Source organism: Rattus norvegicus, chromosome 11 (assembly GCF_036323735.1).
Source record: "Rattus norvegicus strain BN/NHsdMcwi chromosome 11, GRCr8, whole genome shotgun sequence".
In the NCBI taxonomy this organism is placed as follows: domain Eukaryota; kingdom Metazoa; phylum Chordata; class Mammalia; order Rodentia; family Muridae; genus Rattus; species Rattus norvegicus.
Genome location: NC_086029.1, coordinates 91,872,586 through 91,895,784, shown reverse-complemented (window position 1 = coordinate 91,895,784; position 23,199 = coordinate 91,872,586). Strand labels below are relative to the sequence as shown.

General features: G+C 48.9%; 1 protein-coding gene and 1 long non-coding RNA gene across 16 annotated transcripts in view; one reads left to right on the top strand and one right to left on the bottom strand.

Annotated features, from left to right (window-relative positions):
• Dgkg (diacylglycerol kinase, gamma) overlaps positions 1-6,828 on the bottom strand; it is a 194,759-nt gene extending 187,931 nt beyond the window's left edge. For 4 of the 5 annotated variants that reach the window (XR_005490982.2, XM_063270312.1, XM_006248538.5 and 1 more), the window contains exon 1: positions 6,688-6,828. The gene's annotated coding sequence lies outside the window, so the exon portion shown is untranslated. The remainder of the gene's footprint in view (positions 1-6,687) is intronic. The other variant, NM_013126.2, reaches the window with a different exon arrangement.
• LOC102552590 (uncharacterized) overlaps positions 1-17,180 on the top strand; it is a 28,960-nt gene extending 11,780 nt beyond the window's left edge. For 4 of the 11 annotated variants that reach the window (XR_010056191.1, XR_010056187.1, XR_010056185.1 and 1 more), the window contains one exon: positions 537-17,180. This is a non-coding gene — a long non-coding RNA (uncharacterized LOC102552590). The remainder of the gene's footprint in view (positions 1-536) is intronic. The other 7 variants (XR_010056194.1, XR_010056190.1, XR_010056193.1 and 4 more) reach the window with 6 other exon arrangements.
• Positions 17,181-23,199: the final 6,019 nt, after the last annotated feature.

The window sequence follows — 23,199 nt, the reverse complement described above, 5'->3', positions numbered from 1 at the left end:
AGCTTTCCCATGTTAGCAAGAAGGCAAGTTAAATGAGGCACAATGCAGAATAAACGCCAAGGCTCTGCGTCTGCATTCCACATGGCACCTGTTCACCGATGGGACAGGGGCGAAGCAGTGAGCGGGCAGGTCAGGGGCCAGTCTGAAGACAAGTCGAGCTATTTCAGTGGCTAGGAGTCTCAGCCAGTGTTAATGGCATGAATATCTAATTAGATGTCAGGAAGCTTTTAGCAGAGATAGAAATGAAGGATGAGGAAGGTGCTCAATTCACTTGGTGTTGTAATTAGACCCTCCCAACCCCCCAAGAAGAGGGCTGTGATCCTGGGTGAGACAGCACTGCTCTTGGCAGACTCAAGGAGAAGAGTGGCTGGCCGGAGTGCTTAGGCAGTGAATTCCTTTCTCTCTGTCCATCCAGAGGCTAGGTCTCTTGCTTCCCTGAACACAATTTGCACTCTTGAATGTTACTTACATCTTCAAATTGTATGGATGGCTTCCCTTGGAACCCCTTCAAATTCACCCTTTTATCTGCTTCCCAGGAAGCCAAGAGGGCTACGAGTCATGTCAACATCACCGCGCACATCGATACGTAGGCAACACATGTAGCCTTTGAAAATCCCATCTCTCCTACCAGCCTTGCAAACACAGGCAAAGCTACTCAAACTGTCTGAGGTTCACCGTCCTTGCCCGAGAGATGGGGTTATTAATATCAGGCTCCTAGTGATGACGTGGATATGTGTGAGTATGTGCTCATGTGCAGCGTGGTAGGGGCTTGGAGGAGGTGCTGGACAGGCCCTGCCTTCGCTTTCCTCTGCTTTCCTTTTCCTCTCTTCCTCTGGGTCAGACTCTGTGCAGAGGGTGTGTACGGAAAACACGATGCATGCAGACACCCAGTTTGTGCTCTGGGGTGCTGGACTCTTTGCACTTAAGGTTTTCTTCTTGTACATTCTCTAATGCATTCACCAAAAGCTGCCTGCAGCACTTATGCACCAGAAATATGACCAGCATGGCTGAGAACTTTAATTGTTCTGCTTTGAAGATTTAAATAAGCATGGATGAGAGATGACACAACTCTAGTTCTACCTCAGACATGCGCACACACACATATACACACACACACACTCATACACACACACTTATAAACACATACACACACTTACACACACTTACACACACACTCATACACACACTTATAAACACATACACACACTTACACACACACTTACACATACACACACTTACACACATACATACTCATACACACACTTATATATACACACATACACACTCATACACACACTTACATACACACACATACACACTCATACACACATACACACACACTCATACATACACACACATACACACTCATACACGCACTTATACATACACACACATACACACTCATACACACACATACACATACACACACACTCATACATACACACACACTCATACACACACTTATATACACATACACACACTTACACACATACACACACTTACACACATACACACACTTACATACACATACACACACTTACACACACATACACACACTTACACACACATACACACATACACACATGTACACACACACGTACACATACACACACAGACACAGAGTTATTCGTCAGGGAAGAATTAAGATGCTTTAAAGGAAAACTGTGCACACAACACGCAGAACAGTGCATCGGACAGTCTTACTTGTCTTTCCATCTACCAAATTGTTACCGATGTATAAATGTCAGATGCTAGCAATATGGCAGACACAGGCAAAGCTGCCCTCAGGGAGCCTGCGCCTTAGTGAAGATACAGGCCAAGAGGTGTTTTCACCATGTGAGGTAAGCATATGCTGTGGGCTGTTGAGACGTCTCTCTTCCATGCACAGAAGGGGAGAGATTTACAGAAGGACCTGGCCAGATCCAAGCTGAGTCTTGCAAAAGTTGATTTCAGGGTGAGATCCAACTGATGTTTGTTCCATGTGTAACTGAGCCAACTGCTGGTAGGAGAGGTAGGTACAAGGCGAACATGTGCTAAAGAGAACCCATGACTAGGGCCCAGTTGTTTTCTTTTAAAATTGCCCTGTTCCGGAGTGGTGGTGCACTGCGTGATTGGGGTTCTTTTCTGCCAGCAACACTTTCTTTGACGTGAGGATAATATTTTTGTGATTCTCTCTCTCCTTCCCTCTCTCTCTCTCTGTTTGTGTTTGTCTGTCTGTCTCTCCGTCTCTGTCTTTCTCTCTCTCTCTGTGGTCAGAAGTCTCCCTCCCTCCCACTTTCTCCACACTATGAAATGTGGCCTCTCACTGAACCGGGAGCCCACTGTTGCAGCCAGGCTGGCTGGCCAACCAGCCTCAGGGACCCTCCTCTCTCTCCCTCTCCCCAGCACTGGGATCATAGGCACACAGCACGTTCTTTTGTAAAGAGTTCTTCTGTATGTTGGTGGTGTGATCTAAACTTGGACTAGTTTTTGCATGGGCATGACAAATGCTCTTCTGATGAGCATCTCCTGTCCGCAACGTCCTAACAAACTATTTTTCCTTGTTCTGGGCTGTGCTGCTGCTGTTTGGTTAGACAAACTTGCTACTTGGCACTGTTGGTTTTGTTGTGGTAGTCTGATACTTGATTTAAACAAATCGCTCTGTGTATCCGGCCAGATTATGAGGAATGTAAGAGACTAACAGGAGCCTATTGAGTCTGTTTGTGAAGGTGATGTATGCTTGTAAAAGTGAAGATTACTATAAGCATTGTGTGAAGATGTGGGACATTATATACTTCCGTATATTTTATACAGTAGTTTGATGTCCTCCGAGTTAATACATGATATCCAGCCAAAGAACTGCGTAGCCCACAGTCATTCATGTAAAAGCAATACAGTTTTAAAGCCAACGATGGGTATAGAGGCCTGTAAACCCATCAGTTAGGAGGCTGAGGCAGGAGGATTGCTGTGAATTTGAGGCTAGCCTAGTCTACATTAGTGAGACCTTGCCTTGGAAAACAGCAATAAATAACTATGGCCTTATATGAAATAGTTTACTCACCCATATTTGAGGGTATAAATTAGGTGGTATTTATGGCTTCTCCCACTGGACTTGGGACGGTCATGTCTGTGGCTTTGTCCTGTGAAGTTCTGGACAATTCTTGAGTAGCTAAGAGTTACCTACTAGCTAGGGGCTGGGGATTTAGCTCAGTGGTAGAGCGCTTACCTAGGAAGCGCAAGGCCCTGGGTTCGGTCCCCAGCTCCGGAAAAAAGAACCAAAAAAAAAAAAAAAAAAAAAAAGAGTTACCTACTTAGACTGTGGTACAGCCGCCCTAGGGAAACGGAAGTGTAAGTCAGTGTAGCTCTTTTGTACCTAAAAGAACAGTGGCTTCTCGTGTACCTATAAGGAATCTCCTATTAGTCATACCCTCTGGCTTGGTGATTCCTCTTCTGGGAATCTACCTGAAAGAGGGAGCTGGACATGAGTGTGGGAGATTTTGCCCGGAATTATTTGAGGTTGCTAAAGAGAGCACGCGACTTAAATAGCCCAACAATACACAGTTGGGAAATGCTGGTGGTGAGGGATGCTCACTAGAACACCAATAGAGGAAAAACGAAACAAAACAAACCCCAGAGGAGTGATGGCGACCGCACCTCGGAGTCGGTGAGCTTGGACTGGCACCGTGGCTCGGCACCGGAGCGAGTCACCTGTACATTATGCCATCCTAGAAAAACGGGGTTGATAATAATAACACCTATCTCAGAGGGACTTCCTAGGACTCAGTGACATAATGGAGATAAAATGATTAAAACCATGCAAAGTACATTTATTAGGTTACCTAAAATGCTGGCCCTCTACGGAGCGTACGGTTTCAAGGCATAAAAATAGACGGAAGAGAAATATGTCAATGTATTAAAAACGTGGGGTCTGGGTGGTAGGAATCTTGGGCAATATAATTTCTTTTTACTTTTTACTCCCCAAATCTTCTGCAATGAGCAGGAAGTACTATTATATTAGGAGTATATCATAATATTGTAATTCAATATGATACTTTTTAAAAAAAGAATGCTACCCACAATGAAACAGCACTTCCTCTTTCCCTGTCTCACAAGTGCGGGCCTCTGGGAGGGGCAGGCCATGTCGGGTGGGGACTGGGGTCATTGACCCAGGTTGATGTGTGGGCAGCAGAAAAGCTGGAGTAGATGGCCTCTGGTGTCCCTTCCACCGTCCACAGGGGACGCTACCTTCCAGGCTGCTGTGATGTTTATCGTCTCCCTAATCATTTCAGTTGATCTGAACAAAAGACTAACAGAAAAACATCAGGTGAATGGGGGCTGGGAGGTGGCTCATGGGTAAAATGTCTGTGGCTGGAGCATGGGGATCTGAGTTCCAATCCTCACACCATGTAGAGAGCAGGCAAGGCAGCTGTGGTACAGCACCAAGGAGGCAGAGCTAGGAGGGTTCCCAGGCTTCATGCCCAGCCAGTCTAGCTGAACCAGTCAGCTCTGTTTAGTGAGACCCTGTCTCTAAAAATAAGGTGGAAAGTGATAGAGGATCTCTCTCTCTCTGTCTCTCTCTCTGTCTCTGTCTCTCTCTCTGTCTCTCTCTCTGTCTCTGTCTCTCTCTCTGTCTCTCTCTCTGTCTCTCTCTGTCTCTCTCTCTCTGTCTCTCTCTCTCTCTCCCTCTCACCCTCTCTCCTTCCCCCTCCCCCTCCTCTTCTCCTCCCCCCTTCTCCCTCCCCCTGCCCCTCTTGTGTGTCCGAGTTCTCGTACAGATACACAACATGTATAAACATGTATATGCATGAGGAGGCATGTACACACAGAGAAGCATGGAATACATACACACAGACATTGAGCATGCACACACAGGCATAGGGCATGTACATACAGACAAGAGAAACATGGAACATATATACACACAGGCATCACACACACACACACACACACACACACACACACACACACACACACTTCCTACCTCCAGATCTTTCCCAGAATCAATAATGCCTAGATGGCTGGAGTTACATGTTAAAGGGATGGGGTGGTGTGGTGCTTAGATCAGAACAGAAGCACCACAGGAAATTAGCTTAGTTGCAGCTGTTTTATTTAATGAGTATAATTTATATTCAAAGTGGAATTTCTGGCAAATACAACCCTTTAAGCAAGAACCACCTTTCCATGTTAGGGGACACCCATAGACTGGGAAGGGTATAGTTGTAAAAGAGTCTCTTTCTGTGCTCTCTCTGACTCTGTCTGTCTCTCTGTCTCTCTGTCTCTCTCTCCGTCTCTCTGTCTCTCTGTCTCTCTGTCTCTCTGTCTCTCTGTCTCTCTCTCTCTCTCTCTCTCTCTCTCTCTCTGTGTGTGTGTGTGTGTGTGTGTGTGTGTGTGTGTGTGTGTGTATTTGGTTTCTGATGTTTGCACTGTGAGCCATGTCAGTCCTTCAGTCCTTTGTTGACTGTGGGGATACCCTGTGCTCCAGCAAGTGGATCTTGGAGCTATGTTTTATGAACACTGAATCCCAGCTGCCAAGATAACAAAGTCGATGTCCCCATCCAGACCAGAGGGGCAGTTTCCAGTTTTGTGTCTGACTACTGTCCCTCATTATGTTTGGAGGTGGTCGTTGTACGTCTCTAGATCTGTGATGTGTTCCCTAAGGCTCTGAAACGAAAGCTGACAGATAGCTCGCCTAGGTCCTCCACCCCACAGGGAGGTCATCGTATGCTAATGAGGCACAGACAGATAACCTTGCAGCTTGGACAAGTGAGCCGGCAGGTCCACCCAGCACTCCCGAACTAACGCCACTCTGGTTCAGTCACAAGTCACCTCGCTCCCCAGCAGACCCTCGTGATGCCCCTGGCGACTGAGGGAGGGGTCTCTTCGCTACCCTGCTACCCAGAATTGCACAGCAGGACTGCTTGTTTCTGGTGCTTTTCTTCCCTATACGCTGGCGGCAGGGATGGAAGCATTCCTCCAGAATCACCTGTAGGGCTTTTAAGAACTCCACAGCCCCCTCCTCAAATTCTAGTTCACTAGGACTATTAGGAGATATGAGGTGCGGGGGCCCGATGGAGTTCTCGTACACCCCACAGCCCCACAGGTGATTGTGGATGCTCCCCTATAGATACCAACACAGACATGCCTTGTGACCCAAAAGAAACAGGTCACTTTTAGATTCCCACGACGCTTCCCCTTTTATTTGCCAAGGGGTCTGTATTCTGTTCAGCTCCTCTCTAAGCCTCCCCCTCCACCCCCGCCCTAGAGGCTTTGAACTTGGAGTGTCCCGAAGTCTCAGAACCCTGTGGGACTGTCAGAGGCTCTGGCGGCCAGGCAGAGAAAGACATTCTCTGCTCCCCGCAGCCCTCCGGTTCCTCGTGCCGCGCTCTGGATACCCGGAGCCAACGTAAGAAAGGCTGACATTTGACCAGTTGCTTCAGCAAATTGCCTGAAGCAAGGCCGCTTATCCTCTGCACACCTTCGTTTTTTTTTTGCACCGACCACACAGGGAGGGGGCCCCACCCTGCACAGTCCACTGGCGCATCCCCTCTGGCCCGGGTTTGTGGCAGGTGGCGCTGTCAGGATGGGCGCAGGGGCCTCTTCTGCAGCTCCTTTCCCAGCCACGGACCCACTCTCGCTTTGCCCTGGCTTTCCAAGTTGCTGCTGGGTTCCCCCAAACTGGTGACCCCCGGTTCGCGGCCGCGGTCTTACCTCACCATGCAACACTTGGTTGCGCGCTTGCCGGGGAGCTCCCTCCTAGCCGCTTATTCCCTTACTTGGGAGGAAAGAGGAACCGAGAGACAGAAGGGGACCGAAGCGGGCGCCCGGGCGTTCTCCCGGTGCAGCCCTCTCTGGGGCGGAGACGTCAGGCAGCCACCAGGGTTGGCGCCCCAGGGTCTTCCGCCTCTGCTAGGGGCTGGGTGGCTGGAAGGGGAGGCTACCTCCTCTACCCGCTACGGCACTGCGGCTCTGCACCCTGTCCCTAGCAGCATGGCAAGTCCAGCTGCCACTCTCGCTGCGGAGCCCTGCCCCCCGGGCGCAGAGACCGCCCCCGCCACACACACCCGCGCGCGCAGACACACGCGCCCCCCACAAACACACGGGTGCACACACATAAACACGTGCTGCGCGCACACCCACGGATGCCGAGCCTCTGTGCATGGGAACCTCTGTGCATGATCAGGGCACTCCTGGCTGGCTTTAGTCAGAGTGCTGGTTGGTGGCTGTGAGAAATCAGCTGACAACGAGGTAGAGGACATTACTTGAAAAATCCAGTGTCCTCTGGCTGTTTACTTTCCTTAACCTAGAAACCTAGGAGGAGTCCGGGATGCCTAAATATTTCAACCAAAGCAAAAAAAAAAATTGTAAACATAAAAATAAATCAACAAGTTCTGTTTTCTAGGAACCCGTTGTCTCTGATGTCTATTGTCATCGGTCCCGTCCAGAAGGACATTTCTGACAATCTTGACCCAGTGGCAGTAGATTGGTGATCATTTCTCCTCAGCAGGCCTACATGGTCGGGATCGATCTAGCTAAGCAGAAAGGGGCTCTGATGGATGGGTAAGGTTGTGATTTTCCTTCTTTTCCTGTGCATGACATTGGGCTGTCTCCTACAGGACAAATAGAACACTTCTAAAACAAACAAATACACATGCGCAAGAAAAAAGAGAAAGAAAAAAAAAGTAAAAGTAGAAAACTAGAGATGATGACGTGGGGCTGAGGGTAGGGCACCGGAGGCAGCAGTGGCAGAGGCACAGGGACCCGTGGGACCTTCTCTTTCCATGACGCGGGTGTCTGCGTGGGGTGGTGGCGGCCGTGATGTTATTTCAGCAGAATGACTTTTGTCCGTTTCACACCACATTTAGAGTCACCAGGAGTTTACTCTCATCTGTAAAATATGTGGAGTTCACCCGTTTCCACAGCCAAGAATTCCCTTCTGCCAGTGGGCAGTGGAGGTCCCTGGGTGGAACCGCAGCCAAGAAAAGCTTTCTGCAAAGGGCAGAGGAGCAGGGGGCTGGGTGTCTAGGCATCTGGGGAGGAAGCTGCAGATGTGACTGTTGCAAAGCACTGAAGGACCCGGGTGGTTAATTCATCCCCGGCTACTAGCAGGCAGGGTGATGAAACCAAGAAGAGACAGAGGCCCTGAGAACTCTTACACTTCCTTCCCCACTCGATAAGGGCGAAGCAGATGAATGGATGGATGCTGGTACTCTGTGCTCATACGTCAGCCGTCAGCCACGATCCACTCTTTAATCCACCTTCCCTGGGGAGCTTCTCAGAGCTACCCTCAGCCAGGCCGACACACTTGGTGTGAGCGCGTTCTGCGACACATGCGTGAGTTCATCCTTTATCTTCTTGTTTCCATGTCACGTACTGACGTACTCATTCTGAGAATATTCATTAGAGTTCCCGCTATCCTTTCGAGCACTTCCCACTGACTCCGGTCACGGACCTCGCCTGGGAGAAAAGAGGAATGGAAAGACAGGAAGGGCTTAGAAATGTTTGCAGCCTGTCCTTTTCAAAGTCAGGCTCCAAGCTCGGGTTTACTGTACACACGTTCACTGAACACAGGCCTACTGTATACATCTTCTTTGAGCACAGGTTTACTGTATCTATAATTACTGATCACAGGTCTAATGTATACATGTTTAGTGAGCACAGGCCTACTGTATACCTATTCACTGGACATAGGCTTACTGTATACATCTTCACTGGGCATCGGCCTGCTATAGACATATTCACTGGGCACAGGCCTACTGTATACATCACCTTCACTGTGCACAGGCCTGCCTACTGTATACATGTTCATTGAACAAAGGCCTACTGTATACATCTTCACTGGGCACAGGTCTACTGTATACATCATCTTCACTGTGCTGGGCTGAATGACTATGGAAGATGGAGTCCTTATCTTCTGAACTGCATCCCTGAGGAGGCCAACACAGTTGTACATGTGTCACAGAAAACCATTTGGCGGGGCTGGGGATTTAGCTCAGTGGTAGAGCGCTTACCTAGGAAGCGCAAGGCCCTGGGTTCGGTCCCCAGCTCCGGAAAAAAAAAAAAAAAGAAAAAAGAAAAGAAAACCATTTGGCTCTCCCTAGGCCAGACTCATTCTAGAGAAGGCCGACTTGAAGGAGAACCCAGATGGGGAAGTCATGGTTGCAGCAGGAGCTGGGACAACATGGAGCTGTTCTGTCCTTTACAGTAAGGAAATAATAAGGTTGATGGGACACATGGGGAAGGCGGGCAGAAGTAGAGTGAAGCGATCCAACTTGGCATGCCGGGGAAGTTATTATATAACAATAAGAAACTCTGCAAAGGGTGCCAAGCGAGAATTTGGAGAACAGAAGTGCTTATAAAGATTGGTAAATATGAAGGTGCTTGTTCCTATAAAATACACCATTTATGAAGTCAAAAGTGTTCGCCAAACGGGTTTGTGAATAGACTCCTTTGGGGGATTCAGTGGTGGTGCAGAGCTAAGCATCTAAGCACACACAGGGTAAGCACACAAAGCCTTGCTGACAGGGGCGAAGAAATGTCGGGTTGAGTTCCATTCCAGTGACATGCGGGAAAAGTGTCCTGATGAAGGTCAGAGCAATGTGGAAGGCACAAGTAAAACAAAACGTGGAGGGGGCAGGTTGGGCATGCGATTGGAAAGATGAGTGGTGTTTGCCTCAAAGGCCAGGAGAAAATGGACACTTTTATAAAAGGTTGAGAGGAGAGGTGTGGGAGAGAGCCTCCAAGTACTCTACATACCCTGCTTGGGGTGGAGACACAGTGAGGTAAACTCTTTTTTTTCTCTTTGCATGTGCATGTTGTGTGTGTGTGTGTGTGTGTGTGTGTGTGTGTGTGTGTGTGTATGCATGCACTTATATGTGTGTTTCTGTGTCTGTATGTATGTTCCTTTTATTTCCTTCAGACAAGAGGGTACTTGTGAGCAAGTTGGGAAGTGCCTGAAGCCAGCTTTCCCAAGGCAGGAGGTGTCCCCCATGGGAATGGAGAATTGAGGAGTACTGTGGGGGAGAACTATCTCTTGCAAGGAGCCACAGCCCAGGTGATACAAGTGTCTCACTCTATAACATCTCCAACCCAGGGGACGAAACCCCACCCATGTTCTTCTTGCCTGGCCGTGAGCCCTATCTGCCTGGGAGGGAGGGCTACCCTTTCTCCAATTGGCACACAGGCCTGACTGCTAAGCACTTTGCACACACGGATGCCGTGGTTCAACTGGTAAGGATTTATGGAACACCTGCTGTACGCGCAGACTCTGGGTGAGCTGGAGGAGGCCGAGAGCGTCTCCATTCCTAGGTGACACTCTCGGATACACTGTGAATACAGAGGAGGAAGCTGGCTTCTCTCTTTCGAGACTTTACAGTCCGTGCCAGCTACAATCAGACAGTGGAAACGGTTAAGAAGCAAAGAACAAAATAGAGAATCAAATGCCACACTGTAGAGCGCAGGCCCTCGGTGCGAGAGAAAGCATCGCCCTGGACTTCCTCGAGGAGGAGGGCAGAGTTTTAAGAATGGCACCTATGTCCATTTTCAGCCAGAGAAGAAGCTGTGGGTGGGACCAGAGGTGGTCAAGTTATCTGGGGCCTCCCCGTGAAGATTTCCAAGCCCAGCGGCTTCCCTGGTGCCTCTCCCAGTCACGGAGCACTCTGATGAGTCACCCTTATTTCTGAGAGACAGGGCAGTTTCGGGTGTTTAGCTGGCTCAACGCGTTGCATTTCCTGAGCCTCCAATGCTGGCAGCTCGCGCTCTCGCTCTGGGAACACATCATCCGAGCCAGCAGGTGTTGCCTGATCACCATCTCCACAGCAAAGCGAGGGCTGAGTCAGCCACCTGTGTCTGGAAATTTTTAAGTCCAACGGTCTGTGACAAGTAGGTTGACAGTCGGCTCTCCGAGCACACCAAGACCAGGGCTACTAAGCGCCAGGTAGCTCAGTGGTTGGAGATGTGAAGACCTGGCTTTGGGGACCTTGGGTTACCTTTCTAGACCTCACCTTTGTCACACACAGAGGACTCAGCGTTACAGCAGATCGGCATGCTCGCTTTGGACTTTGCAATCAAAACGGGATCTTTCTGCTCTCCCGAGCTGGCTTCATCTAGTCCTCCTGGCCTTGCCTAACCTTGACTTTGGTGATGAAGGCAGGGCTGCCCCTGGCACGTGCATGAGCTTCTGGGATGGAGAGAACATAACCCCAGTTTCACCTTGAGTGGGGCTCACAGACCCACCCTCGAGAACATAGGCATATTATCCTCTCCATGGGCCTCAGGGTTTGGTTTCACAGGAAAAAACAGAGGTCGGAGATGGTCTCTACCACCATTCCCGGCTCTCGTATGCTGTTAAATACTGCCACAGTGTTCCTAAACACTGCTGATCACTTGGGTGGGACCCTCTAACGCAGCAGCCCGGAAAAATCCTCACGACAGCATGGCTAAACTTTGAAAAAAAAGCATAAAAGGAAGCCAAAGTCTCGAAGGTCTCAGGAGTAAGAAACAGATATAAATTCAAATGAGGTCAGGCCATCTGAACCCACTTTCTCTCTAGAATGACACAGAAGCAGACGTGTGTGCAGGCTTCCACCAGCTTTACTCTGTTATTACCTGAGGCAGAGTCTTTCCTGTAGCTCAGGATGGCCTCAAATGCCCAGCTCTCTGGCCTCAGCTTCCAAGGGCTAGGCGTCTGCCACCACCCTTGCCCCTCTGTCAGTTTCAGAAGTGCCGTGTAAGAACTCGGCTGAGGGTGGAAGATGATTTCTTCCCCTAACCGTCTGGAAGGAAGAAAAATGCTGACCTGTGGTAATACTCCCTCAATCGTCTGCTTGCTAAGGGACAGCAATGCACCACGGGCCAGGAACTCTGTCTCCGTGCTCCTAACAATAGTAACTTAAAAAAAATTAGAATGGCAATATTTTTAACATGTACAGTTAATAAATGTGCTGGCCCACATTCAGGGCTGACTGCGGAACTCTTCCCGTGCCTGGAGCTAACTGTGCAGTGGCCCCGCAGTGGCCCTCGGCGGCCCTTGGTGGCTGTCTGGGGAAAGGTGATGAAGATACCTACCCACCTGAGGTCCCTTTATGCTTATTGTCTACAGGAAGACGGATGGTGCCAAGAAGGGAAGGGAGGTGCGAGCAGGGTGTGCGAAAAGGCAGGAGAGAGCTTTCACCTTCCTGAGTATTTTCGGCAATGGGCTCTAATCATCCTGCTTGCGTGGGCTGGTAAAGAGGCTAATTTTGGTTCGCTGCATGACCCTGGGTCTGCGTTCTTTGCCGCCTGACCAGGAGCTGCTGCAGTGGAATTCCTCAGTGAATCTTCAGGGCGGGGTGGGCTGGGGAGGGGATCGGTTCATGTGTATTGCCAGGAACCTCCCCGGGGAGGAGCAGGTCCTAATTCCAGAAATGACCATAAACACTAAAGCCTGCCTCGCCACAGGACTTTCAAGAGGATTGGAATGTTTTTAGAATTACCAGCCGCTTCTTTATTTCTTGTTAACCAATTTGGGGGGAAGGGGCAAAAATGTCACAGAAGACAAGGAATCAAGGGGGCCCCTGGTGCCATGTCTCTCATCCATTCTTCCACCCTCTCCTGCCAGAATTGCTGTGCTAGTTAGGGTTTTTATTGCTTTGCTCGTTTCAACTGTAACTCTCAGGTGACACTCCATCCCCGACGGCAGTCAGGACAGGGACGCAAAGGAACCTGAAGGCAGGAGGTGATACAGAAGCCATGGGGCATGCCGGCTACCACCTTGCTCCCCACGCCATGCTCAGCTTTCTGTTTTATACAAACCAGGTCTACCTGTCCAGGGGCAGCAACACTCCCAGTGAACTGAGCCCTCCCACAGCCATCATTAATCAAGAAAATGCCCCTTCCAACTTGCCTCCCGCGATCGAATTGAGGCGTTTCCTCAATCGCAGTCCCCTTCCCCAGAGAAACCATAGCTTGTGTTAAGTTGACAAAACCAACCAGGACAGTTGCGTTTGAAAGTCCTCCACGTGTTCAGAAGTCCTCAGAGCATTGGATTCCTTGTCCTGAAATAGCTGTCACCCGACTTGGGCATAGGCATAGGGGTAGAGGATAAGCGACTGGGCAATCTAACACAGAATGAGTCATGTAGCAGCCTGGTGAATGATGTGGCTGTGGCCACTGCTTTACAGTGAAGCCAGCTTTCCCTGAATGACATTCATGGTCATACGTGAAATAGTCTTACTCATCCGCTCGGGCTATAGCGCCATCTTCCAAACACACTTCACCCACCTGTTCCGTCTTCAGCTAGGAGGTGCTGGTTCACTGGAAGTGAAGACCTGCTGTCCTGCACCTACCTCTCCTCTTCCTCATCCTCGTCATTCTCCTCCTCTTCCTCCTAAGTTCCTTCTAAGGTTCGAGCTCCTAAATCGACCCTGCTGTGCTCACACTAAAACCTCCTCATGATCCATTTGAGTGTTTACAGGCTGCCTGGCACTTTGGTTTGCCCACGAGCACTTCACGTCTGCTGCCCTATCCCATCAGAGGGACAGGCAGCCATCGAGCTCATCCCTAGATTGTACCTTAATTGCTTTCCCATCATGCTCCAAGTGCTGCACACAGTCCAGTGTCGAGAACGCCAACCTCAAACACTGGCATTACGTTTCTAGAACTGGAAGGGAATAAAAGAAAATCTGTCACCGGGCTCCTACTGCATGCTAAATGTCTGTGGTCTTGTACACAACTGTCTCAAGGGCTTTGCTTTGCAGGGGATGGTGGCTTGGGATGTCCTAACCAGTAGCCAGCCAGATTGGGGCAGGGGGGGGGGGAGATTCCCCACTTCCTCTAAAGGTTTCTCCAATTTTGATTTTCCTTCTACAGAATTTCTGAACAACTTTTGCTGTATTATAGAAAATTAGCTTATCGTTATACAGTCTTGTGACTTCATAGGTGTGGAGCTTACGATAATAAAACAAGTGACTGTTCTCTTTCTCTGACTTTCTCCAAATACATCACTACAGTCATGCCACTCTTCCGAGCATGGACCTAGAGTAAATAGTCGGGGGGGGGGGGAAGTGTGACAGACAGAAGACCCAGGGAAGAGGCCATTTCCCAATCCTACAAAGCCCTTTAAGTCTAGTCTGATTGCCAGCACCCCAGGCAGCTTGGCTATTAAATGAATGGTAGAATCTCTTCTATTTCTGGTCCGCGCTCTTGACTTAACTCCCTGGTCTGCACACTTCCTGGGAAGGGGTAGGTGCTTGCTTGCCTCAGAGAGGCAGCATCATCCTAGGCAGAGGTGGTGTGGCCTCCTCTTTCCTAGATATGCTGTCTGTATTGGCTGTGAGACTCTCATGGCCTTCCCCTGACACCCTGATTCTCCAGGAGAGAACGGAATTCTGACTTTTGAACAACACCGACTGGCGACTTTGTGCTTCCTGAAGCCAGAGCAACAGTCTAACGGCTTCCAGCACTGTCCCTTGATCAGAGGCTACTGTGGAGTCTGACACACTTTGCATATCTGTTTTGTGATGTTTATGGGAAAGCACAGCTCTCTAGCTTTCTCCTGCTGTCCTCTGATGAGTCTCAGGTTCGAGCTATGCCGTCAGCCACTCTTCTGATCACGGTTTATGAGGAAGTGTATCTGAGTTTCAAACAACTATTTCATAAATAGACTTCCAGAACACAACGTGTTCCTAAGTAGGGAACTGTCTGTGTTTCAAAGCCTTTGTAGCGATTTGTCTGAGAAGAGGATTTTTACAATTGGCCCTAGAAGGACGCGGACCAAGGACTCCGTGCCTCTCCAAGTCGTCTTCTTGCAGATGGCTGGCTAGTTTCACAGAGTGCTTGTCTGCACATTGTTTCTAGGTGTTTCCAAGGGTTTAGACAGCTTGGGGTACTGAGCTCAGAGGTGTGGGGAGTAGGCTTTCTCATTTCAAAGCATGTTTATGTAATACAAGAGCCTTGTGCAGAAGCCTCTGCCAGGGGTTCACCGCTGCGAAGTCAGACAGGAGTGTTGCTCTGTGTCCCAGAGGAGCCCACACTCTTGCGGTTGGAACATAATGTGGCATTGCAGGGGGACTGTGGTGGTGAGAGAGGTGCAGTAGGGTACAGTCTAAAAGGGAGAGAGTCAAGCACAAGAGAGGACTCGCGGCACCCTGGGTGACCTTTCCACACATCCGTTTCAGAGAATGATACCTTCTTTTGCTTTGAGTGAACTCGACCTCTGCTGGGCTAAGGATGCAAAGCAGCCAGATACTCCTTTAGTATGTGTCGCAACTGTCAACTGCTCATGTCCCAGGCTAAAGTGTGAGCAGAGCTAGAAGCCAGGGGAATAGATGCACGACGGTAATAGAAAAGGTGGGAGGCAGAGGGCATTTTACCTCCTGTCTACCCATAGACATTATGTTTTGCAGACAGAAAGCTGCTCCCATGCCATGTCCCTCTGTTGGTTCAGGCTTTATCCACTGTAATCCCAAGGGTTGGCAGATGGTCCAGACCCAGGACTCTCCCAAGAGGCAATGCTAGAAGTCATGGTGCCCATCTCTGCCCGATCCAATGACATCTCTTGGTAGATCCAAACCAGCTGTGGTGTATGCTCTTACACGGCAACCACCAGAAAATGCTGTAGCCTAGGCCTCCCATTTCTAGGCTGGTTAAGTGCTTACCAGCAAGAGTCTCACACTGAGGTAAAGGTATTGGCTGGCTTCCGGTTCTAACCGGTGGATGACCGGCCTGCTCTTCTGTTCTGAGAACTTCCATTGAACCCCTAGGTGGACACTCCTAGGGACTCTCAGACTGGTGTTGCCCTTCACTGGGTCCTTTAGTAGAAGCTCTTTGGAGGTGTTGGGGGTGAGAACTTCAGGGAGCTGATTTTGGATGATGCTTCCCTCAATGGTATAGAGGGCACAGGTGTGTGCACGGGTGAATGCATTCACATATGTGTAAGCATGCATACACACATGCACATATGCATACACATGCTTGCACACACACATGCACAAACTCTCAAATGTCCCCCTCCCCCCCGAGACATATCGCTGTCACTGCACAGTGAACATGTCTCTTCCTTGGGTTCGGAGGCAAAGTCTGAAGCGCATCTCTACATGTTTTAGATTTCTCCTTTATCTCCACATTGGCTTATTAAAATCAACATGCATTTTAGCTTCAACTCCATGACCTTTTAACCTAGATGTGACTGGCAGAAATTTGCTGTTTGTCTTGCCTTTTGCTTTACGGGCTGTAAAGAGAGATACAGACGAGTCCCTCGGTTGATGGCCTGCACTCACTGCTTCTTGTATTTGGAATATGTTAAGCTCAAAAAGCAACAGAGAGACGTGTTTTCTGCAGCCTTGGTAGTGATGTAACCTCAGTTCTGAAGCCTCAAAACAGGAGCATCTGGGAGCGCGACCTATCCGCCACCGACCACGGGCAGGATCAGCTTCTTCATTGGATTCTGGATGCTGGTTTTACTGCTTCCTTCTGCTGACAATTAAATTTGACAGCCACGTAAGAGAGTGATTGATGCTGCTTGGCGTTATGCAGTTTATACGGAATTTCTAATCCTTTTGGAATCTCAAAGCTACTACAAAGGAAAAATGAAAAAGAAAAGAAAAAAAAAAAAGGATAGGTATTCTGGGCCTATTCTGGCCGGGCTCTGTCTTGAAGGATACATCATTTTGTCTTCTCCATCACCCTGTAAGGAGAAGGTGGGGACCTCAGCTGAGTCAGGTGATGTGCCTGAGGTCACCCTAGGGGTGCGGTGACAGGAGACACTGTCTCTAGGCATCAAGGCCTGGGTCCTTCCATTTTCCAAAAGTGATTTTTCAAGATCCACCTTTCCCTTAACCAAGAGGGGTTCGGCAGAGCACCTTGGGTGGGAGGATGTGTGCAGAGGATGGTGGGTAGTCGGTGTCCTTTCTGACCTGGAGAGACAGAGCAGGTCCGTGGGTGCAGGAATATCCTTGGCTTGCCGGCTGAAGCCTGAGTAACCAGTGAAACTGTCCACCACCTTCACTGTGCCAGTCACCTCACGGAGTCGAGTCTCAGCCTGACCCTGCAAGGTGGGTACTCACAGCTACTCTAACGATGGAAGGATGGAGGCTAGAGGAGCTCACCAGCTCTGCCAAGGTTACACAGCCGGGCTTTGCCTCCTGGGATTGAAGGCGAGACTTTGTGCTCTAAACTGCGGTCCTTCTGCCCTGCTGAGTCCACGTAGTGACCCGGGCTCTCGCTCTCGCTCTCGCTCTCGCTCTCGCTCTCGCTCTCGCTCTCGCTCTCGCTCTCGCTCTCGCTCTCGCTCTCGCTCTCGCTCTCGCTCTCGCTCTCGCTCTCGCTCTCGCTCTCGCTCTCGCTCTCGCTCTCGCTCTCGCTCTCGCTCTCGCTCTCGCTCTCGCTCTCGCTCTCGCTCTCGCTCTCGCTCTCGCTCTCGCTCTCGCTCTCGCTCTCTCCTCTTGTCAATCACTTCAGGGATTCCTTTGTACGCCAGTCACCACGTTTTAATTTTCACTTTATTGTCTTCCCTTAGCATTTATTTATCTTCATGTTTCCCTGACATTCCCCACCATTGTTGGGACTTTCTCCCCCATCCACCTTGCCACAAACCTGTGGCTCTTTCCTGCTGCAGTTTGGCAGGAAGTGACTTCTTAGAATCGGCAATAGCATTCATTTCTAAACCACTGCAGCCCCAGCACACCTGCCCTTACCTGTGGAAGCTTTAAAACTGGATAGACAAAGGCTGCTCTTAGCCAACTGGGCTATTGATCTCCCTGAAAGAAAGTCTGGGCATTGGTGGTGGTAGGGTATCCTCAGACAGGGTCAGCTCTATCATATTGGATTTGTAAGTTGGACATCTGAAGACGGCACCTCACAATATCTTCAAGACTGAATCCATCTAATGTCCTAGAAGACGTCGATTCTTCACGGCGTTTGCTTGTTTTTCCTTAGAAAATGGCTCCCATTCTCTGCCAAGCCTCCTGGGCTACAGACTTCAGGGATCAGCCCCTTCTACCTTCAGTCCCTCAGCCATGACGATCTGATCTGCTTCCTTCTGAATCCCAGGCTTCTGCTAGAAAGGCAGACCCTTCCTGGCTCTATACCCCTTTCTGTTAGATGCCCATCAACCTACCTTGGTGGTGACAACTGGCTATCCAGCCACACTCCCTAACTCCAGCAGATCATCACGCCTCACCACATCTCTGCCCTGTAGCCTGAGTAAGGAGGCCCTAGCATCCTCCAGTGATGCCATCTTTTTAATGTCCCTGCTACCTTTACTATAAACCCTTAACTGCTGGTGCCCAATAGTGGTTCTGCCCCTTCTGAAGGAATTGCCAAGGATTCTCACCTCTCTGTACTCCTGCTTACACCCCACTCATTCCGTAAGATCCGGAACTTCAAGTATTCACCAGTCCTTGTATTTTTTATCTCCCCCTTAGGCTAAAGAATCAGAGCCTCCAATCATGTAACTGATAAATTTTCAAACCTAGTTTTAAAGAGAGTTTAGAAATGGTTCCTTGGAGCAAATCCAATCTGTGTAGTCAGCAGTCCAGCTCAGTAGTGTCGGAATAGCAAACACTACTGAGTTCTTCAAGATAAACCTCAATGACTTAGTTGATCATGATCTTTCCAATAAATAGAGGAGGCTGGCAGACCTTGGAGAGTCAGACAGACCTTCAGTGAGGCTGAGTGGGGAGACCAAGCCTTATTGACTCAGATTACGCCGACATGTTCTTTCTGTAACCCAGTCCTTCCTCTGTGATCCACGTGAGTTTGCAGATGTGATAGCCACCGAGCCACCAGATTAATGACAACTGCCAATCTCCCTGAGGCCAGGGAGAAGTCACTGCATTCCATATGTAGACTGTTCTCGGATCCCATTGCTTGGGTTTAATCAGACTAATGAACCAGCTGGCTTCCTCTTGAAAATGATTTCTGCTGTTTTCATTACTGAATAAAAGCTCAGCAGGATTTGAAAGGAAGAGAAGAGAAAATTCAGTATGGGAGGAAGGGCATCCTTCAAGTTAGCCCACCAGCTGATGAGTTAGCTGTGTTAGTGGGTGTAGAATGAGCACTGTGTGGGACTTGGTGGTGTCCTGTCCAGGCCTGGCAGAAGGGAAATGTACCCAAGAAAGGGGAGGTTTATGGTGTGGATAAAGGTAACTCTAGGTGACTTTCAGCCCAGTGCCTTCAAAGAAAAAACAACCAGGTGGTAAAGAACCCAACTGGAAGATGCATCGATTGACTCGTATGAGAGTGACCTATGACCTAGTGTGTCTCTGTGTAATCTAGATGCTAAAGATGCAGGATGAAGCTAATATGGGTGTCCCCAGAAAACTGAAAATCAAGGGCAGCTTGTCAAATCTTTAAAGCCATGAACTCAACTCCAAACTGAGCCTTAGAGTCAGCTCAGTGGTAAAGACCAGGCAGAGCCCTGTTCTGCCTACATTAGGCTCCTAAATCCCATCACTGCACATGGTTAGTGAACCATGGGGGTGGGGTGGGGGGGCAGGAATGGCTCAAGGCAGAGGACTCGAGTGTTGAATTTAAACATGGCGTGCGTGCAGATACTGTGGAAGAAGTGTCTGCCAACAGAAAACAACCCCAAACCTCAGAAGCATCAAGCCTTGTAAAAGCAAGGAAATGGGTGGACACCATGGACACTGGAGGTGGGGACTGTGTCAGGCCTTGATCTCTCCTCCTGCCCCCACTCTGATGCCTCACAAATCCAGTTTTATTCCTCATTTTCTCATGCTGTAGTCTGGCTCTTTCAAGGTTGCAGAACACAACAGTAGTTTGCTTCGGTTCCTCTATTTGAAACCTTAGGGAAGAATTTTGATTGATCTGACTTGAGTCAAGTGCCCACCCCTTGTTGTAGGAATTTTAAATCTCGACTGGGGATTTCTATCCTGCCTTTGATCATTCAGTTCCCAGATAGAAGACACACAACCTTTACGTTTGCAATAAGCCTTAATTAGCACTAGAGCTGGGCAGATATCTACCCTCTATGCCATTATTGTCTTCTTTCCTGACACTAAACCATCAGTGTGACTCACTATGTTCTGTCTAGGCCATTCCTATCCCAACTGGCCAACCATCATGACCATGCTTTCAAGATTCCTACCCCATAGCGTCTTATCCTCTCTTCCCCTCTCTCTTCTCCCTTCTCTCTCATGGTCCCTGCCTCAGAGCCCCCAGCCTGGGAACCAAAACTCCACCTACCTCTCTTCTGTCCAGCTATAGGCTGTCAGCATCTTTATTTAACCAATAGTTTTAAATTAAGGAGCAAGGTCACATAGCATCACTTGGTGTACACGAGGATTCTCTCATCCCTGAGGCAACCAGGGTCAGTGTTAACATTTCAGTACAAGCAGCAGACCTCAGCACCAATCAGCTCTGATAGAGCATGGTCTCTAAGCATACTTCTGCTTGATTCACGGAGTTTGCCTTAATTGCTTTTCTATTGCTGTGATAAGACACCATGACCAAAGCAACGTATAGAATAAAGTATTTAGAGATTACAGTTTTAGAGGGTGAGTTTATGATGACCATGGTGGGGAGCATGGCAGCAGGTGGGCGGGCATGGCATTGGATCAGTAGCTAAGAGCTTACATCTTAACCCACAATCATGAAGCAGGGAAAGCTAACTGGGAATAGTAAGGGCTTATGAAACCTCAAAGTATGCCCCCAGTGACACTCCTCCTCCAACAAGGCCACACCTTCTTTCCTTCCCAAACAACTCTACCAATTAGGGACCAAGTGCTCAAATATATGAGCTCATGTGGGCCACTCTTATTCAAACTTCCCATCGTTGGAATAAAAGGACAAGATCTACTGAACTCCATCAAATGACCAAAGGACTAGAAGAACTAGAGATGACATACCAAACAGCAGAAGAAGACCCATTTTGGCTCAACACAGAGGGGGAAAAAGTCCTAATGGTCAGAGATGACCAGAGTTGGGAAGCTGACTGCCATGTAGAGTAACGTTTACAGAAAACCCAAGCTTCAAGACTTTGAAGTTGGATGACTAGGGAATGATCTCACATGGTTTCAGACCTTATCTCATTACGTCTCTGCAGAAACCCCCTAGAATCTTCACACAATTGACATGGCAGAAAATTAGGTGTGAGAGAAGGTAGGTGAGTCTAAAGATTACTCAGCCAGTAAGTAGAGGTCCTGGGGTTTGAACCTGTGATGTAGTGTTGACCAGTGCTCTAGGTTGCCTCCCAGATCCATTCTTTAAGACCAACCCTAAGTTGCTTCATTTTCAGTTGACCTTGAAGCTTGTAAATTCTAGTCTTAAAATGAAACCTTTTCCTTTTTTCCTTTTTCTTTCTCTTCGGGACATCAGTGGGGGTGGAGGGATGTGTCTACCCACAATGGTGAGGGTCATCAATGAGTGAGTTGACACCTGAGGGTGATCCTCTTTATTTAGCGTACTGACTCTCTTGGGTCAGTTTCTTCTGGAAACACCCTTATAGACACACCCAGAAACAAAGCATTGCCATCTATGAGGGCATCTTCTATTTCAGTAAAGTTGACATGGAAAATCAACTGGCACAGCCATCAATGCTGTAACTACAAGATGAAACCCAATCAAGGAAAAGGTTGTGGACTGTAGCTGTTGAGTGGGGAATGGTTGTCGGAGGGTAGCTTACTTCCTGAGACTAGAAGAAGCACACAGAAAAGGTGGAGGCACAGAAGGAGAATCAGCGTGGTGCTCCCAGCTGTCTGTGCTTTCTGCTTTCTACTCCGTCTTGCATTCTGGCTGTTTTTCTTTTATAGTCACTGGGTCACAAACCGCAGATTATCCAGACAGACTGGCAGTGGAATTTGACGAGGACAATGGAGGTGTTGTAAAGGTCTATGCTGGGAACCACCAGGAGCTCGCTGAGGACGCTGAGAAAGTGTTGCCCCATTGAATTCTCGGCTAGATGATGAGCAGCAATGGAGACCAGCGCAGAGGATGAGGGAGAAGCAAGAGCAACTCAAGCTGCAGTGGGGATGCACTGCCCGTCAGCTCCTACCGCCAGTGGGGATGCACTGCCTGTCAGCTCCTACCGCCAGTGGGGATGCACTGCCCGTCAGCTCCTACCGCCCTATCTCTCTCTTCACCCTAAGTTTGAATTTCTACTTATTCTCATTATTCTTTTTTTTTAAAAAAAGATTTATATATTTTATTAATATGAGTACACTGTGGCTGTCTTCAGACACACCAGAAGAGGGCATTGGATCCCATTACAGATGGTTGTGAGCCAACAGGTGAGTGCTGGGAATTGAACTCAGCGTCTCTGGAAGAACAGTCAATGCTCTTAACCACGGAGCCATCTCTCCAGCCCTTCTCATTATTCTTGAAAGTAGAGGCTAAGATAATTTGTCATTGGAGATGGTCAAGAGCAGACAGCCCTGTTTTACTTGCTCTCTTTAAATCCAAAGCACATGCAAAGCCATGGTATGTAACAGGGAGTACAGGACTGTGTCGACCCCCCCCCCCCACTCCTCTGCAACTCGGAAGAATACTATGTAGACAGCACAGGATAGAGGAAGTGGGTGGCCACTGGAGCTCAGGTCAACCAGAGCCAATTATCATTCCATTATTTCCTCCCTTAGAAGTTTTGTAAGTCACAAAATTTCAACATCTTAAATCTCGATTTATTCATCATCACAGGAGAGTGATGGTGCTTGTCTTTTGGTTGGCACAGCTAATGTGCAGGAGGCAGAGACTGAAGCTCGCTTTCTTTCCCTTCCAATACTTTATTATTTTTTCAAAATTCACTTTACGTCCTGATCACAGCCACCTCCCTCTTCTCTTCCCAGATCCACCTTCACAAACCCCTCTCCCCATTGCTCTCCCTTCTCCTCAGAGAAGCTCTCCCTTGTGTACTACCCCTTTCTGGGACATCTAGTCCCAGCAGGCCTAGGTACATCCTCTCCCACTGAGGCCCAGCCAGGCAGTCCAGGTAGCCTGTCCCTGTTCCACTTGCCAGAGGACCCACAGTAAGACCCAGATGCACATTTGCCACAAATATATAGGGGGTTTAGGCCCAGCTCTTGTTTGCTCCCTGGTAGGTGGCCCAGGCTCTGTGAACCCCCATGGTCTCAGGTTAGTTGACCCTGTAGGTCTTCTTGTGGTATCCTTGATGCCCTCAGCTTGCCTAAATCTATTCTCTTCTTTTTCCACCTGATGTTTGGCTTTGGGACTTTGTATCTGCCTCCATCCACTGATGGATGAAACCTCTCAGGAGACAGTTATGTGCAG